The 17,980-nt window shown below is 42.5% G+C and overlaps 1 long non-coding RNA gene across 2 annotated transcripts in view; it reads left to right on the forward strand.

Moving 5' to 3' along the window:
• The first annotated feature begins 1,436 nt into the window (after window positions 1-1,436).
• Window positions 1,437-17,980, forward strand: part of LOC129011615 (uncharacterized) — a 43,539-nt gene continuing 26,995 nt past the window's right edge. Inside the window, exon 1 of one of the 2 annotated variants that reach the window (XR_010123581.1) lies at window positions 1,437-1,531. This is a non-coding gene — a long non-coding RNA (uncharacterized LOC129011615). Of the gene's footprint in view, window positions 1,532-8,644; window positions 9,097-17,980 lie in introns of those variants that run through there. The other variant, XR_008493379.2, reaches the window with a different exon arrangement.

Here is a 17,980-nt window from a genome sequence, read left to right on the forward strand (position 1 = left end):
TATTTAGAGGACCAGCAACTTCTGGAGTCTTTTATTGAAATGGAAATGGGAGCAATGTTGGATACTCTTAAGTCTATTTCTTTGTAAATTCCCAATTGGGAAGCTTTAATATGTGTCTATAAGGATTTAAAGACATTTTTCTTTTAATATTTACATGCCATATTATAATAAGATGAATCTTTGCTGTGAATTTGAATCTGAATATTAATGTTGGCTGTATTTTATTGAGTGATTATAGTGAGCCAGGCTCTGTGTTAAGCACTTAAAATGCCTGAGCTTACTTAATTTATTTAACATTATGATGTATTATTATTATCTCCATTTTACAGATGAGAAAACTGAAGATAAGAAAAATTATGCAGCTTGCCTAGAATATGGCTGCTAGCAAATGTAAAGGAACTCAGATCTGCCCATTCCCAGAACTTGAGGTCTTAATCTATTCTGCTGATTTAAATTCTGTATCATGAGTTTCACAACCTGAAGCTTGGGAACTCCTGTGGAGCCCTGGAGTGATGTTTAAGGAATACTTCAGTGAGCTGTACACACTACAACTCCCATATTGCATTTTAGTTTTTAAAAATAGTTTCTTTAAAATAAATGCAAGAGGGATCTCTGAACAATACGCTCAGGTCTCCAAACTGGCTGAATTTACCATGGACTATTTTTCTAGCATTTGGATTTTAACAGAAGCAGAGCAAAGTTGGGATGGCCACACCCTTCCTGGGCTTCAAGAACTTTAAAAATGTCCTGGCTGCCCCAGAAGTTGGAGAGCTCTACATTTCAGCATTGGTGGTGTGTTTTGTCTGAATGAAATGGGTTAGGGGTAATGGGGAGATAAGAGGATTTATAGCCTAAAGAAGGTCAGGGAATCCCAGTGGCCCACCTGCTTTAGAGTCTCAATTTTCTTAACTTTAAATGGAAATGATATCATTACCTATGTGATCTGAGTGTTGTTAAATGCATTAAATTAGACAATACATGTGAATAAAGCTTATGAGTTATTATTTTGGAGGTATTTAATGTGTTCTCCCCTCCTTGACAGTGGGCTGATATTTTACCATCCTGTTTCTAAGGCCCTGTTAAAGTTGTTTTTCTGAGCGTGCTCTATCCATCAGGATCCTGACAGGAAACAGATGGTGCACTCATGCTGGGAAGAGTTTAATAAAGGAACTGTTTACAAAAGTGTGCGCAGGATTTAGGAAAAGCAACAAGGGATGTTTCAGCGCCCCAGTAGAGGGCCATTACCAACACTAAGCCAGAAGGGTGGAAGGAAGGGAGTGTTTACCAGCACCTAGAGAGGTTTTTGAGAGGGCTGCCTGATAGCAAATGTGGCCTTTGGTGGAGGAATGCAATCAACTCACAGAAACCTACCAGGGAGAGATCTTGGGGGAAAAATATCCTGACCTCACTTTCCTCCCTCCCTTTAATCTCCTGCAGGTATTCTCCACTGGTTGAATGCAAATGGAAGCCAGAGGAAAAGGGAACCCTTGACACAGTTTTCATATAGACTGGCCTCCAGGGCAGACAGCAGGTGAGAGTGGAGAGTGGGGCTGGGGGACAAATAGCAGGTATGGAGCACAGCATGTGGCTCTCCACATGTTTACCAGTAACCTTCATCACTCTTGCCAGATTGGACCCAGAATCAACTCAACCCATAATTATGCTGTCGTGGTGCCTCTACCTCCTTTTCTGTGTTTTCTCAATTTCCAGAAACTCATTCTCCACTTCCAAGCTGTCTTGTGTTCTTTTGCTCCTCTAAGTCTTCTTATTGTGGAAAAATGAACACAAAAAGTTAACTCACACACTTAAATGTCTTATGCCTAATTGTTACTTTAAAATGTGCATACTTATTTTCACTTCTGGGATGGCTAAATTGCTACCAGAATGACCACAGATAAACAATACAAAGAACAACTATCTGAAGGTGAGTAAGTGTAAGCAGATTACGGGGATTAGTTGGCACATGTGTGAAAGGATAAGACAAGGTATGTCTTCCCCTATTTATGGTTTTTAGCTTAAGAGCAGGCCTTAGACAATGCCCGTAGTCTTTCTGGCCTGACGAACTAGAAGAAAGAGTTGAGAGCAGCCAGAGCCGGAAGAAAGTGAGAGGAAACCTCTAAAAGAAGAGTGCCAGAGAGGGGAGCTCCAGATTCCATGCATCAGGTGCCCAACTTTCTGGCTGAGTCCCAAACTTTGTGTGCATGTGGCACACTGCAAGCAGCTCAGTAAAGGGTCAGTGACCTAACTGAGATAAGAGCTACTGCCCAAAAGACAGAGTTTGCAGTTTTGCCAAAACAAAAACATCACACTTGTTGGGAGAAGTGTAACAGAAATGCAGAATCTCCCTAACAAAACATTCTCAATGTCCAGGAAACCATCCAGAATTACCCAACATACAAAGAGCAGGAACCAGATTCCTGACCTATTCTGAAGAGAAAATATAATCAATGAAGATCAATCTTGAGATGACCTAGACATTGGAATTAATAGATGTAGATTTTAAAGCAACTGTTACTACAGTAATTAAAGGAACATTTATATTTTTATGTGCTTGTATTAGAAAAGAAGAAAAGTCTAAATTAATGACCTAAGGCTACCTTAAAAAGCCAAAAATATTAGAATAAGTTAAATCCCAATGCAGTAGAAGAGTAGAACTAATTAAGGTAGGAAAAGATATCAACAAAATATAAAACAACATTAGAGGAACTATATTGGTTATAAGAGATGCAGTTTAAGTATAAAGACACAGATAAGAGTAAAATTGATTCTTGAAAAGATCAAGAAAATTGATAGAACCATAGCTAGACTGATCAAGAGAAAAAGAACACAAATGATCAATATCAGGAATGAAAAAGGGGATATAACTACAGATCCTGCAGACATATAATAAGATGATATGTTGACTACCCTTTTTGCCTGCTGATTCCTGGACACTAGGAGTCCAACATGCCTTGTGAACAATCATAAATTATAGTTCAATGGGACACTTGCTGTGTCCTCTGGCAAAAATGTGCCCTTCTAGGGTCAAAGCCTACAGAACCCAGAATTACGGGGGCAGGAAGGACAGAAATCCCCCAGTGGGTCACTGGGAGTGATGACAAGTGTGATCCTTCCTATTTCCACCCCTTGGTTACATGTTCAGTACACTGGAACATATTCAGAGCTTTTTGGGTGTAAAGATTTGGGTACAGGAATACTGTCATTGAGAGCAGTGCTCCAAAATTCCTTCCATAAATACTGAGCTGTCTCCATCACCATGGCCAGATTTTCATATTTTTTTCACCCCTGGCCATGTAACACACCTCACAGCAGACCCTTGGCTTGAAGAGCTTATCTGTTTGCTCCCTACCACTTCCGCAGGAGAAAAATGGAGTGGAGTGGGGGAAAGAACCTAGTTCTTTCTGCAGGAGAGATAGTTAATGCTTATGGTGTGCATTTTTATATGCCCCAGTCTCCCTAGCAGTTAGTTCAGGGTCATGTGATTTGTTCTGGCCAATGGGTGTGAGCAGATCTTCTGAGTTGAGGCAGTGAAGAGCCAATGTGTTTCCTCTGTGGCTCTCTTTTTCGGGTATGGCAACCTTGGAGGCCATGTGTTCCAGATGGTGTAGCTGTGAGTTTCAGGAGCACTGCCCAACAAACAGCAACTTTATGTCCTGTCAAAGTAACATTTATCCTGCTAAGCCTCTGAGATGCCTGGTTTGCTTGTTGTGGTAGCAAGTGCTAATTACCTTGATTAATAAATCTATTCTCTCCACACCCACCAATCAATAAAAAATTCAGAACCCTGATTATAAATGTTTTCACAGTTGGTCAGCTAAGAGTTTCTTGTAGGTTGCTATGCACTTAGCATTTTGCTGGGTGTTTTGTTATCAGTGCCCACTCTGAGTGGGTGGAGCCCCCTTTCCTGGTGGGTTATGGACTCCCTTGTATCAGCAGATGAATAGAGGTTAAGAAGCATCACGAGTCAGCTTTATTTAGTTCTTATCTGGACATGGACAAGGTTACAGTCTACCCAGATATGCAGAGAGTATTCAGTGCTACATACTCAAGCTCCTTTCCTGGCTAAATTTCTTTTGGTTGCTCCCATCCCTATAACTGGAACATCACCTGTTAATTTCTTAATGTACATGCACACAACAGATTCTTACTATGTATTCTCTGTCTAGCCAGGAGCATTGCAACTGCTTCCACCACACCACCTCATTTGGCTATCTGAGTCTTGGGGTTAATTTCTGAGCAGTTAGTGCTGCTGTGGTCATTGGGTTTTTTTTTTTTTTTTTTTTTTTAGGCTCAATCTTATCAGATTGGATGCCTCTTGCTTTGAACCCACACTTTGTTGCCTCACCCTTATGACTCCTCTATTTCCCTCTTCATCCTTTTATTAAACAAAACTTATTAACTCTGTAATCAGACCAGCAGCATTGTGCAATAGGCACAAACGTTAGGTGCCTTACACATGCAATTTTGTGCCCAACTTTGGCAGCAGTTGTTTTTATTCTGTCTTCACAGATGAGGAAATGGAGGCCCAGTGAAGACACAAGAGAAGTATTAGTGACCTGCTACTTTTAGATATAATCTGTATAGAGAAATAATATGGATATAAAAGAAGTTGCTAAAAATAATCGCAATATCTGTATATTGCAAGCCAGCAGTCCCCAATCTTTTTGGCACCAAGGACAGGTTTTGTGGAAGACAATTCTTCCACAGACCGGGGTGGTTAGGGGGTGGCTTCAGGGTGATTCAAGCACATTATATTCATTTTGCAATTTATTTCTATTATTATTACATTGTAATATGTAATGAAATAATTTTACAACTCACCATAATGTAGAATCAGTGGAAGCCCTGAGCTTGTTTTCCTACAAGCTCATATGGGCCTCCATATGGGTTGATGGGAGACAGTGACAGATCATCAGGCAGGCATTAGATTCTAATAAGGAGCATGCAACCTAGATTCCTCCCATGTGCAGTTCACAACTGGGTTTGCGTTCTTGTGAGGCTCCAATGCTGCCGCTGATCTGAGAGGAGGTGGAGCTCAGGCAGTAATGTGAGCAGTGGGGAGCAGCTGTAAATATGATGAAGCTTCCTTTGCTCGCCCACCACTCACCTCCTGCTGTGTGGCTTGGTTCCTAACAGGCCATGAACCAGTATTGGTCCACATGGCCCAGGGGCTGGGGATCCCTGTTGTAAACCACTTAACATTGCTAAGAAAAACTAAAGAAGATATAAATAAATGGAACAATATGCTGAATTCTTGGAATGAAAGAATCAATATTGTTAATTGTCTCCAAATTGATGTATAAATTCAAAGCATTCCCAGCGAAAATCCCAGAAGGTTTTTTTTTTTTCTTTTTTCTTTTTTTTTTTTTGGTAGAAGTTGATAAGATGATTCTAAAATTTATATAGAAATGCAAAGGACTTAGAATAGCCAAGATAATTTTGAAAAACAACAAAGTTGGGGGACTCATACTACCTAATTTTGAGACATAAAACTATTGTAATCAAGGTAGTGTGGTAATGGTATCAAGATGGACAATAGATAAGTAGATATAATGGAAACATAAATCTCATGTATCTGGTGAATTGACTTTTATAAAAGTTTAAAGGCACTTCAACAGAGAAAGCATAGCCTTCTTAACAATTGATCATCCATCCATAAAAACAGGAAAAAAAAAAAAGCAGAAAACTCCTTTGATTCAAACCTTGCAACATATCCAAATCCAAAAGAGATCATAGGCCTACTTTCAAGATCTAAAAATATAAAATTTCTAGAAGGAAACAGAAGAGAACATCTTTGTGACAAGGTATTAGGAAAAATGTTTATAAATCCCATACCAAAAGAATAAACCATAAAAGAAAAAAATATAAATTGGACTTCATTCAAATTAAGAACCTCTACTCTGTGAAGAAACTTAAGAAAATGAAGAATATCTACCTATTGGAAGAAAATATTTTCAAATCACATATCTAATAAGAGACTTGCATACAGAATATATAAAGAATTCCCTTAACACAGTAATAAGAGAACAAATAAACCAGTAAAATAGGGCAAAATATTTGAACAGGTACTTTACCAGAAAGGACACATGGATGGCAGATAAATGCATTAAAAATGTTCAATATCATTATTCCTTAGGGGCAGATTAAAACCACACTGAGATAGCACTACACATCTGTTAGAATAAAGATTGACTATAGCAAGTCGAGGGTGGGAAGCAACTGGAACTCTCATGTACTGCTGATGGATGTGTAAAATGGTACAATCATTCTAGAAAATAGCTAGTTTCTTTAAAAGCTAAACATATAGATAGCAAATAATCCAGTCATTTTACAAGTATTTACTGAAGAGCAATCAAAGCATGTGTCTGTACAAGGAGTGAACATGATTATTCATAGAAGCTTTATTGTAATAGTCAAAAACTAGAAACAACCCATATGTCCATCAGTGTCCATCAATAGATGAATGGATAAACAAACTGTGGTATAGCTATACAATGGGATACTTATCAATAAAATAAATGAACTATTAGCACATGCAACACGAGTGAAATTCAATGTAATTATACTGATAGAAGCAGATAAAAATGACATACTGTATGATTTTATTTATATACAAATCTAGAAAATTCAGACATTTATAGTGACAGAAAGCAGATAAGTAGTTGCCTGGGGATAGGGAGAGTGGAGAGTAGTGGAAGAAAAGGATTTCAAAGGGGCTAGAAAAATTTCTTGGGATGATGGATATGTTCATAATCTTGATTGTGGTGACAGTTTTACAGGTATATATATATGTATGATGTCAAACTTATCAGATTGTACTTATATAAAATAAGTACATTATTTTATATCATTTACACCTCAATAAAGGTGCTAATAGCAAGTAAATAGGGGATATTTATCGAAAGGCAGGTGATGATAGGGTAAAACAATTTAGCTTTGAAGCCAGGATGCCTGGGTTACTAATTTTTTTCTTCTCCTCACTGGTTGTATCACTTTGGACTGGTTAACTCTTCTGGGCCTCTTTTTCTATGTCTAAAATGGAGAAAACTATTCCAACTTCTGTGGGTTCTTGTGAGCATTAAGTTAGTTTATTAATATAAAGCACTTATGGTACTCACTGGTATGTAAGAAGTATTTAACAAATGTTAAGAAATTATTATGCACTGGGCACCGTGTGAAGTGTTTTATGAGAATTATCTCATTTAAACTTCACAGTCTCTGAAAAAAGTAACAATATCCCTATCCTTTGTACCAATATCTAAGTGAAAAGGAGAAAACCAAGCTGCAAAGAGGAGGTTTAACTTATCCCAGATTGGTTACACAGGAGGCAAGAAGCAGAAGCCAGATTTGAGTAAAGGCAGTCAAACTTCAGAACCCACACTTTTAATCCTGTGAATAAGTGCTAACAGGTGGGGCACTGACTCAAGTGCTAATAAGAAAGTTGTCTAGACAGTGCCCATGTTTTCAGAGCATTTCATTCTCTGAGCCTTGTGAAACTATTGAAGATCAACATGTTTGGGCAGCTTTCTGAGAGTGCCTCTTATGATTACTCCTGGCAATCATCTTAGTGCTCATCAAACCTATTTCTTCTTACTGGGCACAGGGTCAAACTATTTCCCAGCCTTCTTGTATCTGGTGAGGTCATGTTGAGAGGTGACAGCGTGCTGGCAGTCCTCACAGCCCTCGATCACTTTCGGCGCCTCCTCTGCCGGGGCTCCCACTTTGGCGGCAGTTGAGGAGCCCTTCAGCCCACCGCTGCACTGTGGGAGGCCCTTTCTGGGCTGGCCAAGCCAGAGTCGGCTCCCTCAGCTTGCAGGGAGGTGTGGAGGAAGAAGCGCGAGCAGGAACCGGGGCTGCTCGCGGCGCTTGCGGGCCAGCTGGAGTTCCGGGTGGGTGTGGGCTTGGCGGGCCCCGCACTCGGGCAATGAGGGGCTTAGCACCCGGGCCAGCGGCTGCGGAGGGTGTACTGGGTCCCTCAGCAGTGCCAGCCCACCGGCGCTGCTCTCGATTTCTCACCGGGCCTTAGCTGCCTTCCCGCAGGGCAGGGCTCAGGACCTGCAGCCCGCCATGCCTGAGCCTCCCATCCCCTCCATGGGCTCCTGTGCGGCCTCCCCGATGAGCACCGCCCCCTGCTCCAGGGCGCCCAGTCCCATCGACCACCCAAGGGCTGAGGAGTGCGGGTGCACGGCGCGGGAGTGGCAGGCAGCTCCACCTGCAGCCCCAGTGCGGGATCCACTGGGTGAAGCCAGCTGGCCTCCTGAGTCTGGTGGGGACGTGGAGAACCTTTATGTCTAGCTCAGGAATTGTAAATACACCAATTGGCACTCTGTATCTTGCTCAAGGTTTGTAAACACACCAATCAGCACCCTGTGTCTAGCTCAGGGTTTGTGAATGCACCAATCGACACTCTGTATCTAGCTCCTCTGGTGGGGCCTTGGAGAACCTTTGTGTTGACACTCTGTATCTAGCTAATTTGGTGGGGACTGGAGAACCTTTGTGACTCAGGGATTGTAAACGCACCAATCAGTGCCCTGTCAAAACAGACCACTTGGCTCTACCAGTCAGCAGGATGTGGGTGGGGCCACATAAGAATAAAAGCAGGCTGCCGGAGCCAGCAGTGGCAACCCGCTCAGGTCCCCTTCCACAGTGTGGAAGCTTTGTTCTTTCGCTCTTTGCAATAAATCTTGCTACTGCTCACTCTTTGCGTGCACACTGCTTTTATGAGCTGTAACTCACCGCAAAGGTCTGCAGCTTCACTCCTGAAGCCAGCGAGCCCAGGAGCCCACCAGGAGAAACCAACAACTCTAGATGCGCCGCCTTAAGAGCTGTAATGCTCACCGCGAAGGTCTGCAGCGTCACTCCTGAGCCAGCGAGACCACGAACCCACCAGAAGGAAGAAACTCCGAACACATCCGAACGTCAGAAGGAACAAACTCCAGACGCGCCACCTTAAGAGCTGTAATACTCACCGCGAGGGTCCGCGGCTTCATTCTTGAAGTCAGTGAGACCAAGAACCCACCAATTCTGGACACAATGTGACTAGTTCTTGCCAATGCAGTGTGAGCGAAGCAGTGTGTCATTTCTAGGCCAAGGCAGGTAAGAGTGGGTGGGCTTTCTCCTTTCTCTGCTTTCCCTACCCATTTCTGCTGGTTTGTGTTTAAAATGGAGGAGCCACAGCATGGGAGAAGCCTGCTTCCTGAAAGACCGCCTGGAGCAGAGCCCCTATTGCTGACCTGTGCAGAACCATACTTTATGTGTTAAGTCACTGAGATTCTGAGATTATTTATTAAAACAAGTAACATGACATTGCCAATATGCTACTCTTATGCCAGTATGTCACTCTTATGCCAATACGTTACTCTTATGAAATATTACCTTTGCTGAAACATTCCATCTCTAAGAATTTCTAAAATATGGGTCAAATATGTAGATGGATTCTTTTGCTAGGAGATGGACCACAGAGTTTTGTAGTAGAAGTTTAAGTAATAGGAAATAATATATAATTAGTAGGGGATAACATATGAATGACACATGGAATAAGAGTTTCAATATTTATTTATTTATCTGAGATGGAGTCTTGCTCTGTCGCAAGTTGGAGTGCAGTGGTGTGATCTCAACTCACTGCAACCTCTGCCTCCCGGGTTCAAGTGCTTCCCTTGCCTCAGCCTCCTGAGTAGCTGGGATTACTACAGGTGTGTGCCACCATGCCTGGCTAATTTTTGTATTTTTAGTAGAGACGGAATTTCACCATGTTGGTCAGGCCGGTCTCGAACTCCTGACCTTGTGATCCGCCCGCCTCGGCCTCCCAAAGTGTTTCAATATTTAAATTCCTTCCAAGTTGCAATATTTAAATATCCTTCATCTCACTCATGGAGCCTGAGTGGTGACCAGTGTTCTTTGTTCCAATTCCCTGTTGGCCTTTGCTCTGTGTGCATCCTGTTTCTTGGGGCTTTAGTTGTGGGCATCAGCTCTTGGCTTTCCAAGATCCACAAGAAATTGAGTAACCTCTGGCCATCTCAGATGTATAATTATCTCCTTGGATTGTTTTAAAACCTACCCCTCACATCTCAAAAACCTATTCAATGGGACAGGTTGCCACCATCTGGTTTTCAACTGCCATTTTTTTTTCTTTCTTACTCGTTGGAAGGTTTGTCTTCTAATTATTTTATCAGCTTCCCCATATGTGATGTGTCTTCTTTCATACTGTGCCCTGTCTGTATTATGACAATTCACGGTCTGCAGACAGTGCTCTGGTTCCTGGCCCACAGCTGGGTTGCAACTCTATCAGTCTCCTGGCACCAGAGTCTTCTCTTGGGTTTCTGGGGTTCCAAGTGAGAGAGAGAAAAAGAACACTCAGCACCCTGGCTTGGGGACCATCTGTGACAGCCTGAACACATAGCATTATTTTTATGTTTTCCCTCTTTTCTAGTTCTGTATTGGAAAAAAAAAAAAAAAAAAAAAAGGCCAGAGACAGTAGCCTTTGTATTACTGGAGTTCAAGAGGTTTAGGCAGAGGACAGCTGTTCACAATGCTGGATAGTGAGGACCTCATGTCATCGTCATGGAAGGGGGCTTGATTCTAGTCATCTGGTTCTGAGCACCTGCTGTTTTGGCAGAAGGTGATCGATCACTCAGCACAGCACTTCAGAGGCTATCCAGAGGGGAATATGATCCTGTAGCCCTATGCTCCCATTTTACTGATGAGGAAACTGAACCCTAGAGTCAAATTGAGAGTTCCTTAAAGATAGTCAACAGACTGAAGCCAGTCTGAGAACCACTGACTCCTGGTGGTTGGAATATAGAAAGTGACAGTAAGTTTTTAAAAACTTTTATGGTAATTTGACAGAGAAATTTTAAGTTATCTAGGCCTATATTTCATATGTCTTTAAAAGTCCAGGTATGTTGTCATTTGTTTTATTTTTTATAATAAACTTTATTTTGGGAACAGTTTTAGATTTACAGAAACATTGAGAAGATAGTACAGAGAGTTCGCACATACTCTGCAGTATCTTATAGATAGTGTAAGATAGTAAAATTAATATATTACATTAGCTACAATTAGTGAACCAATACTGATACGTTATGATTCATTGAAATTCATACTTTATTCAGATATTCTTAGTTTTTAACCTAATGTCCTTTTTCAGAATCCTATCCAGCGATACCATATTACCACTAATCATCATGTCTCTTCTTGATTGTGACAATTTCTCAGACTTTTCTTGGTTTCCATGACTTTGAAAGATTTGAAGATTATCGGGCAGGTGTTTTGTAGGATGTCCTTCAATTGGGATTTGCCTTTCTTATGATTAAACTGGGTTTATGGGTTTGGGGGAGGAAGACCAGAGAGCTGAAGTGCCATTTTCACCACATCATATCAAGGCTACATACTTTGCACACGACTTATCACTGTTGTTGATGTTGACCTTGGTCGTCTGGCAGTCTTTGCCAGTTTTCTTTACTGTAAAGTTATCTTATTCCCTGCCCCTACTTTCATACTATGCTCTTTTGAAGGCAGTTACTATGTGTAGGCCACACTTAGGGAGCGTGGAGTTGTAGTTTATTTTAGTGTACTTGACAAGAAATTGGTTTGTGATATATTGAAAGTGAAAATGGTCCTCCAACACTGCTCATTTGAGAAGCACTGCTCTAAAAACCCTGCATAAGGGCACACAGAAGAAATGCTGGGACAGAGCCCAAGGCATCTTGGCTTCAGTCCCAGGTCCTGTCATTCCCCAGAGCCTAACTTGTGCATCCATCTAACTGTGGGGCCAATTTGGCTGGCTCTGTAACACCACAGACTACCCCCTAACTTTCCATGAATCTTAAGGAGCGCTTCAAGTCTTGGTGGACGTTTCTGGAATACTAGTTTCCTCAAACCTTGATGCATTCATTTGTCAGAGTTACTGTTTTAGGTCAGGTTCAATGGCAAATAGGTTCTGAGATGGAGATTTGTACACAGAAAATTCTTTTGGGGGATGATAGGAGAAGGACAGGTCAGAAGGAGAAGTCATACGTCAGTGCAGTCCAGATAAAAGCCCCTGCCAATCTTACGGGGAGCTTTGGACCTGGGATGGCCATTCAGAGTTGCTCTGAAAGTAAGCAGAAAGATCAGCTTTGACTGCCCCCACCCCACCCCACCAAACCCACCCAACACATACACATTGACCAGGTACTGGATTGGATACTGTCTGTCTTTGGGAGGGAGGTGTCATTGGGAAACGTGGCTAAGAGCCCATGGACATAACTTAAAAAGGAACTCAGCTAAGCCACCAGAAGTCAACACTCCTGGCAGCTGGGGGATGAATACTTAGGACCTGATGAGAGATCTGGATGGCACCCTGCAGCACTTGCCACAGATACGATTACTGTTTTCAATTCTTTTGCCTTTGTGTTGTGTCTAGATTCCAAGAGCCAGGAGGTTGTTTGCTGTACTCTCCCTTGTACAGTTAGCTGTCTCTAGTGCCTGAATGCACTAATTGTCCTTTGGGTATGGATGAGGTAATGAAGGAAAGGGATGCTGGGAAGAGAGGCCACATGAGAAGGTTAGTGTGGGTGTAAGACACAATGCAGAGGATTTGTATTTGTGCCATCTGCCTGCTTCTATGATTCATCTGGGTCTGTGCACCCTTGTAATCAGCAGGCTGCAGCAAACTAAGTGTTGCTTGCTAAAGAAAAATGAAAGCTGGAACTTCAGCAGGGAAGAAAGTATATGCCCCACTGTGATGAGTACAAACAAACACACAGCATCAGGGAAGCCACACAGAATGAAGCTCTGAGAAGACTGTTAGCGTTTTCCCTCCATGCCCCAGGGGAAAAGGTGTAAGAAACAAAATTATTCCAATTGGTCAAGAATTCATCTTTCCTGTTACTTGTCTCTTGTGGGAGTTCAAACTTGCTCAGTTCCACCCATTTTGATTGAGAGTGAAAAGAAGGACATTTTAATTTAAGAGCAGAAGATGGAACTTGAGGGCAGAACAAATTTGGCAAATGTAGATTCTTATCCAAAAACCATGCTTCCTGTACTAGGCACCTTGTTTCCCCGATTCTGCCTGATGTCCATCTCTTTTTCTCATTGCGGTTTGAATTCAGGCATGTGTCTTTCCTCTCAGCTTCACCAAGCATAAGAGGATACTTGGCACGAATGAGCTCATCCTGGCTGATAGGAAAATCTTATAATTAGGCAGAGAAACTCAAAAGAACTGAAGCCCTTTTCCCTCCATAAGCATCTTTCACTAACTGGCCTAGGAGTTGGTGCCTACCATTTGGATTATATGTAGCTATGGGGCAGGAAGGGGTTAAAGGATTTAGAAAGAATTGAAATAAAAATGAAAATTTTTTCCCTATTAAGATAGCAGAAGTTCGAATGTGAATCACTGTTTTGCATAATAAGCATGGCCATATAATAATAGCTAACATTGCTGAGTTCTTTCTTAGTGCTGGGCACTGTGCTAAGCACTTTATAGGGGTTATCTCATTTTATGTTCATCATGACTCAGTAATGTGGATATTATTACAACCCCTCAAGACAGATGATGAAACTAAGACTTGGAGAGGTTAGGCAAGTTGCCTAAGTGTGGAGATAAAATTCAAATCTAGGTACCAATGTTTTTGAACCACTCCTGTACTGCTTCAGTAGCTATGGGATAGGGATGGGGGAGTGGTTTGAATGGGAAAATGGGAAGTGTCCTCACATAGGCCTCCTAGGGAAAAGCCCTTCTGAAAAGCATCCTACTGTAAGTTTCCTTCTTGTAGCTTAGACCATTTTCTTTTGTGCTAACAAGAGAGACCAAAGGGGCAGTTGAGATCTGAAACTTAAGTCAGAACCTTAAGATTGAATTTGGGACCTCTGATATTGACTCAGAGTCTGTGGCATGAAGATGATGACCAAGGCCATAGATTTGGATAAGATTGTTCCAAGAGGAAATGTGCAAAAAGGAGGGTCAAAGAGTTGAGGCTGGATTTTTGGGAAGCCAACGTTTAAATTAGGACATGTAGAGGAAAATAAGCCAATAAGAATGTCCAGAAAGAAGAGTTAATCTTTCTGTGGTAATCCAGGAGAGGGAGGTGTGTGGCTATCCAGAGGCAATGAGGCAAAACTGTCAGTTTGGATGACATCTTGTCTTCTAAGACAGGGGAGGTGGAAGGAAAGATCAGAAGAAAGGTGACTACATTAGAAAGTGGAGAGGAAGCAGAGTTAAGGAAGTCCACGCCAGGGCCTGTATAATCTTAAGGAAGTAGAATGTTCATTTCTTTGGGATTTTCACACTCAATTCCTTCCTTCCCCAAGTATCCCATTAATTGCCACCCCTGCCCCAGGTGGCACTCAAGCAGGAGTACCTCAACCCAAGTGTAATCCAGCTGTTGACCTTGACAAAATCGTGTTGGCTTGACAGAGAGAAAGATGTGTCTGTGCCTTTGCTGGGAAGCTGGTGATAGAGACCATGGCTGCACCACTGCCAGCTCTCATGTGGCTCTGTTGACAGGGGTTTCACTCTCTGATGAACTTCTCCAAACTTTCTTGGAAAACCAGCTGGGCAGGTTTACCTTTTGTCTACTGCCTTGGATGGATCTCATTTCTATCCCAGTTTGGGGTTAAGTATTTTCTGGCTGCCTCCTGCCCTTGGAGCATCCAGAGACAGGTGACATGTGGACACTCTGCTCACTCCTCTTTCTACTGGGAACTTTGGGCTGAGGCCAACTCTTGTGAGTGCTAAAGTGCTTGGGGGTTGGCAAATTCAAGGTAAACACTGCCTGACGTCAGACGCCTGTGAGATATCCTACATCCAGACTCCCAGAGTGGGAGCTTGCATCCTGGCAGGTCTTCCTTTCCTTCAGTGCTCTGGTGCCTGCCTCATTTATGTGGCTGTTAGTTGAATATTTTGTACTTTGAAAATATGTGAAACCCATTAGTCAGTGGAGTAGGGTTTTAGCACTCCAGTCTCTCATTTTATGGACAGAGACTGAGGTTCAGAAAGGGTTGACTTGTCCAAAGTCACATGGCTGGTTTGAATCCAGGTCTTCTGGTTCCTAGTCCATAGCTCTTCTCATTTTTTATCATGCAATAAAAGGTAGCTCATCACAGAAATGTAAAGAGAAAGAATGGCGACCTCTCTCCTTTCCCACAATTCTTACCAGTTTTGTAGGTCTTGCTCCCAGTTAGACAGGTTATAATTGACTTTGTCTCTACATGGGAGGGTACCCATAGCTCACACCCATAGCTAAAACCAACTCAATCCCCTGAATCATTTCTATTTACAATCTATTTCCTGGATTTAAAAAATTAGTGAACAAATCTCTTCTTTCTGCAGATAGGAATATACTCTTAGGGCAACAATCCTGGAGAAATTTGACTTAAATTTAAACCAGATTACAAAACATTGGGGACAGGCATTGGTGGAGGTGGGATGAGATTATCATAGTAGCTCAGCGATGAGTGTTTAGCATAGTCTATTCTAAGTTTATAACTACGCTGGGCATTGTTCTATTTTACTGTACAGGAAACTGGGTCACAAAGAAGTTAAGTAATTAACCCAGGTCCCTAGGGTTAATTATGTTAATTAAGTGTCAGTGCTGGATTTCAGTCTTGGTTTAACTGGCTCTGATGGCTGTGCTCTTTCTACTACCCAGTGGTTCTCTAACTTGATATATAAAAATTTTCTGAGAAGATTATTTAAAAAGTAGTTTCCACCCAATCCAAGGATTCCGATTCAGCAGGGCTGAGGTAGGTTGGAGAATCTGTATTTTAAAAAATGCCCTCAGTGGTTCCGGCATAAAGTGTTGGGGATTCCTGGAGGAAAAAAACAGAGAGGTGGGGGGCAGTGGGTGCAGATGGCAGCTTCCCCTCTTTTACAGCTTAGGGCTAGGCCAGCCACTCTCCAAGTCTCACAGCCTCCCTAGACCTGGTCAGGTGTCCTCTGATTGCAAACTGTGGGAGGCCTCGGCAAGCTGTGCTGGAGGAACTCACATTAAGACAAGGCTCCCCAGTGTGGAAATCCCAAGTTCACCCAGAAGTTTCAAAGTTAGGGATGTAGTTCCTTCTCTGTTGTTTTCCTTTCCAAAGAAAGACCCATTTCCAACCATACTCTAAGCCCGGAGGTGGACTCTTCCTTGTCTCTATTCTTAGTGTTGGCACAAGTGGCTGGCCCAGGGAAGTGCCCAGTGTTCATTGAATCATGAATGGTGGAGGGCATGCTCGGAGGTTCAGTCCTGGTGAGTTAGGTTCAAGGGCTTCCCTTTCTAAGTGTCCCCTGTTTGAGAGTTACACTCTGTATGGGGCTACCCTCTGGAATGTAGCTCTAAGGAACACATAGCTGACGGTCCCAAAGTAGGCAGTTTTCTAAGGGGCATAGAGATGAGTGTGTGTGATAGTTTTTATCCTCCCTGATATTTTATAAATTGAATCTCATTTACTTGTGGGAAAATACTATAGAGATTAAATTTCTAATCTAGCCAGCCTGTAATTATTTCTTTTCTTTAGCCAACCACTGATACTTCAGGCGGCTCCTTCCCAATCCAGAGTCAGCAGCAAGTATCATTAACTCGCCTTCTAATATTTCTCCTGGATAATAAGACAAACAATCAGGAGATTCCAAGAGCCTGAACCCTAATCAAAGAATCTGGTCTTTGGTTCCTCGATATCATCACATGCCCTAGGGCTCTAATTTTCCGTGCCTACAAACCTCAAAAGCTCAAGTAAAGGCCTCTGATGATTTTCCATAATGTGATTCCATGTGTTATAGAATTCCCTGCTCAGCTCCCACCTCCAAATGTACACTACATTTAAAGTAAGCCAACATGCACAGAGACACAAGGTAACTCACCATCTTGATAGTCAAAACTTTATCATTTACCTGAGTTTCCTCCTCCTCACCCATGTCATCCAAAAAACTGAAAATGGTCCAGGCACAAATTAATGAAACAGGTGGATGGGAGGCATGAGGTGGTCATGGTGGCTGTGGTGACCTGGTGGGGGTATGCGCTCCCCAAAGGAGGCAGGTTCCATTTAGACACATCCAGTTTATTCCAGGTGATAACACAGGTGAAGGGCTGGCAAGTGTTCTCATTCTTCAGGAGAAGCTGCAAATATGAATGAGATCTCCAGGTTTAAAAGATGTTGGTGTTATAGACTGCCTATCTTTCCTTCCTTCCCCCTTCCCTTCCCTTCCCTTCCCTTCCCTCCCCTCCCCTCCCCTCCCCTCCCCTCCCTTCCTCTCCCTTCCCTTCCCTTCCGTTCCCTTCCCTTCCCTCCCTCTTTCCCCCACTCTTTCACTCCTTATTTCCTTGTCCTACAAATATTGTTTATGTACTCCCCAAAATTCATATGTTGAGACCCTAACCCCTCTACCATGTGATGATAATGGAGATGGGATCTTTGAGAGGTAATGATGGTTAGATTAGATCATGCAGGTTGGGCCCTCATGGTGGGATTAGTGGCCTTATAAGAGGAAGAGAGAGAGATCTTTTGCTTGCCTCGCATGCATTCACTGAGGAAAGGCCATCTGAGGACATAGTGAGAAGTTGGTGACTGCAACGCAGGAGTGAGCCCTCACCAGGACCTGAATTCACTGGCACCTTGATCTTGGACTTTTCAGCCTTGAGAACTGTGAGAAAACACATTTCTGTTGCTTAAGCCACCTGGTCTATTGTATTTTATTAGAGCAGCTCGAGAAGACTAACACAGTTGATCATGAGTGCTGGACAACAAATTATATCCTTAGATCAGATGATTGCTGACCATTTGCCTGCTTTGTTGTAAAAAGGGCATTAAAAAATGAAATTAGGGATGGACGAGTGGGTACAAAAGGGAGAAGGAATTAACACAATTTTGAGGTATCAGCAGGTAGGTAGGGCTGGTTGGTTGTTTTCTAATCAGCTGTGCTCGAAGTAATATTTTAGCAAGATAGGGGCTTTGGAGCCTGCTTGGGAAGGCTCAGTTTCCCTCCTTCCTTCCTTCCTTCCTCCCTTCCCCCTTCCCTTCC

This window comes from Pongo pygmaeus, chromosome 14, assembly GCF_028885625.2.
Source record: "Pongo pygmaeus isolate AG05252 chromosome 14, NHGRI_mPonPyg2-v2.0_pri, whole genome shotgun sequence".
Classification (NCBI taxonomy): domain Eukaryota; kingdom Metazoa; phylum Chordata; class Mammalia; order Primates; family Hominidae; genus Pongo; species Pongo pygmaeus.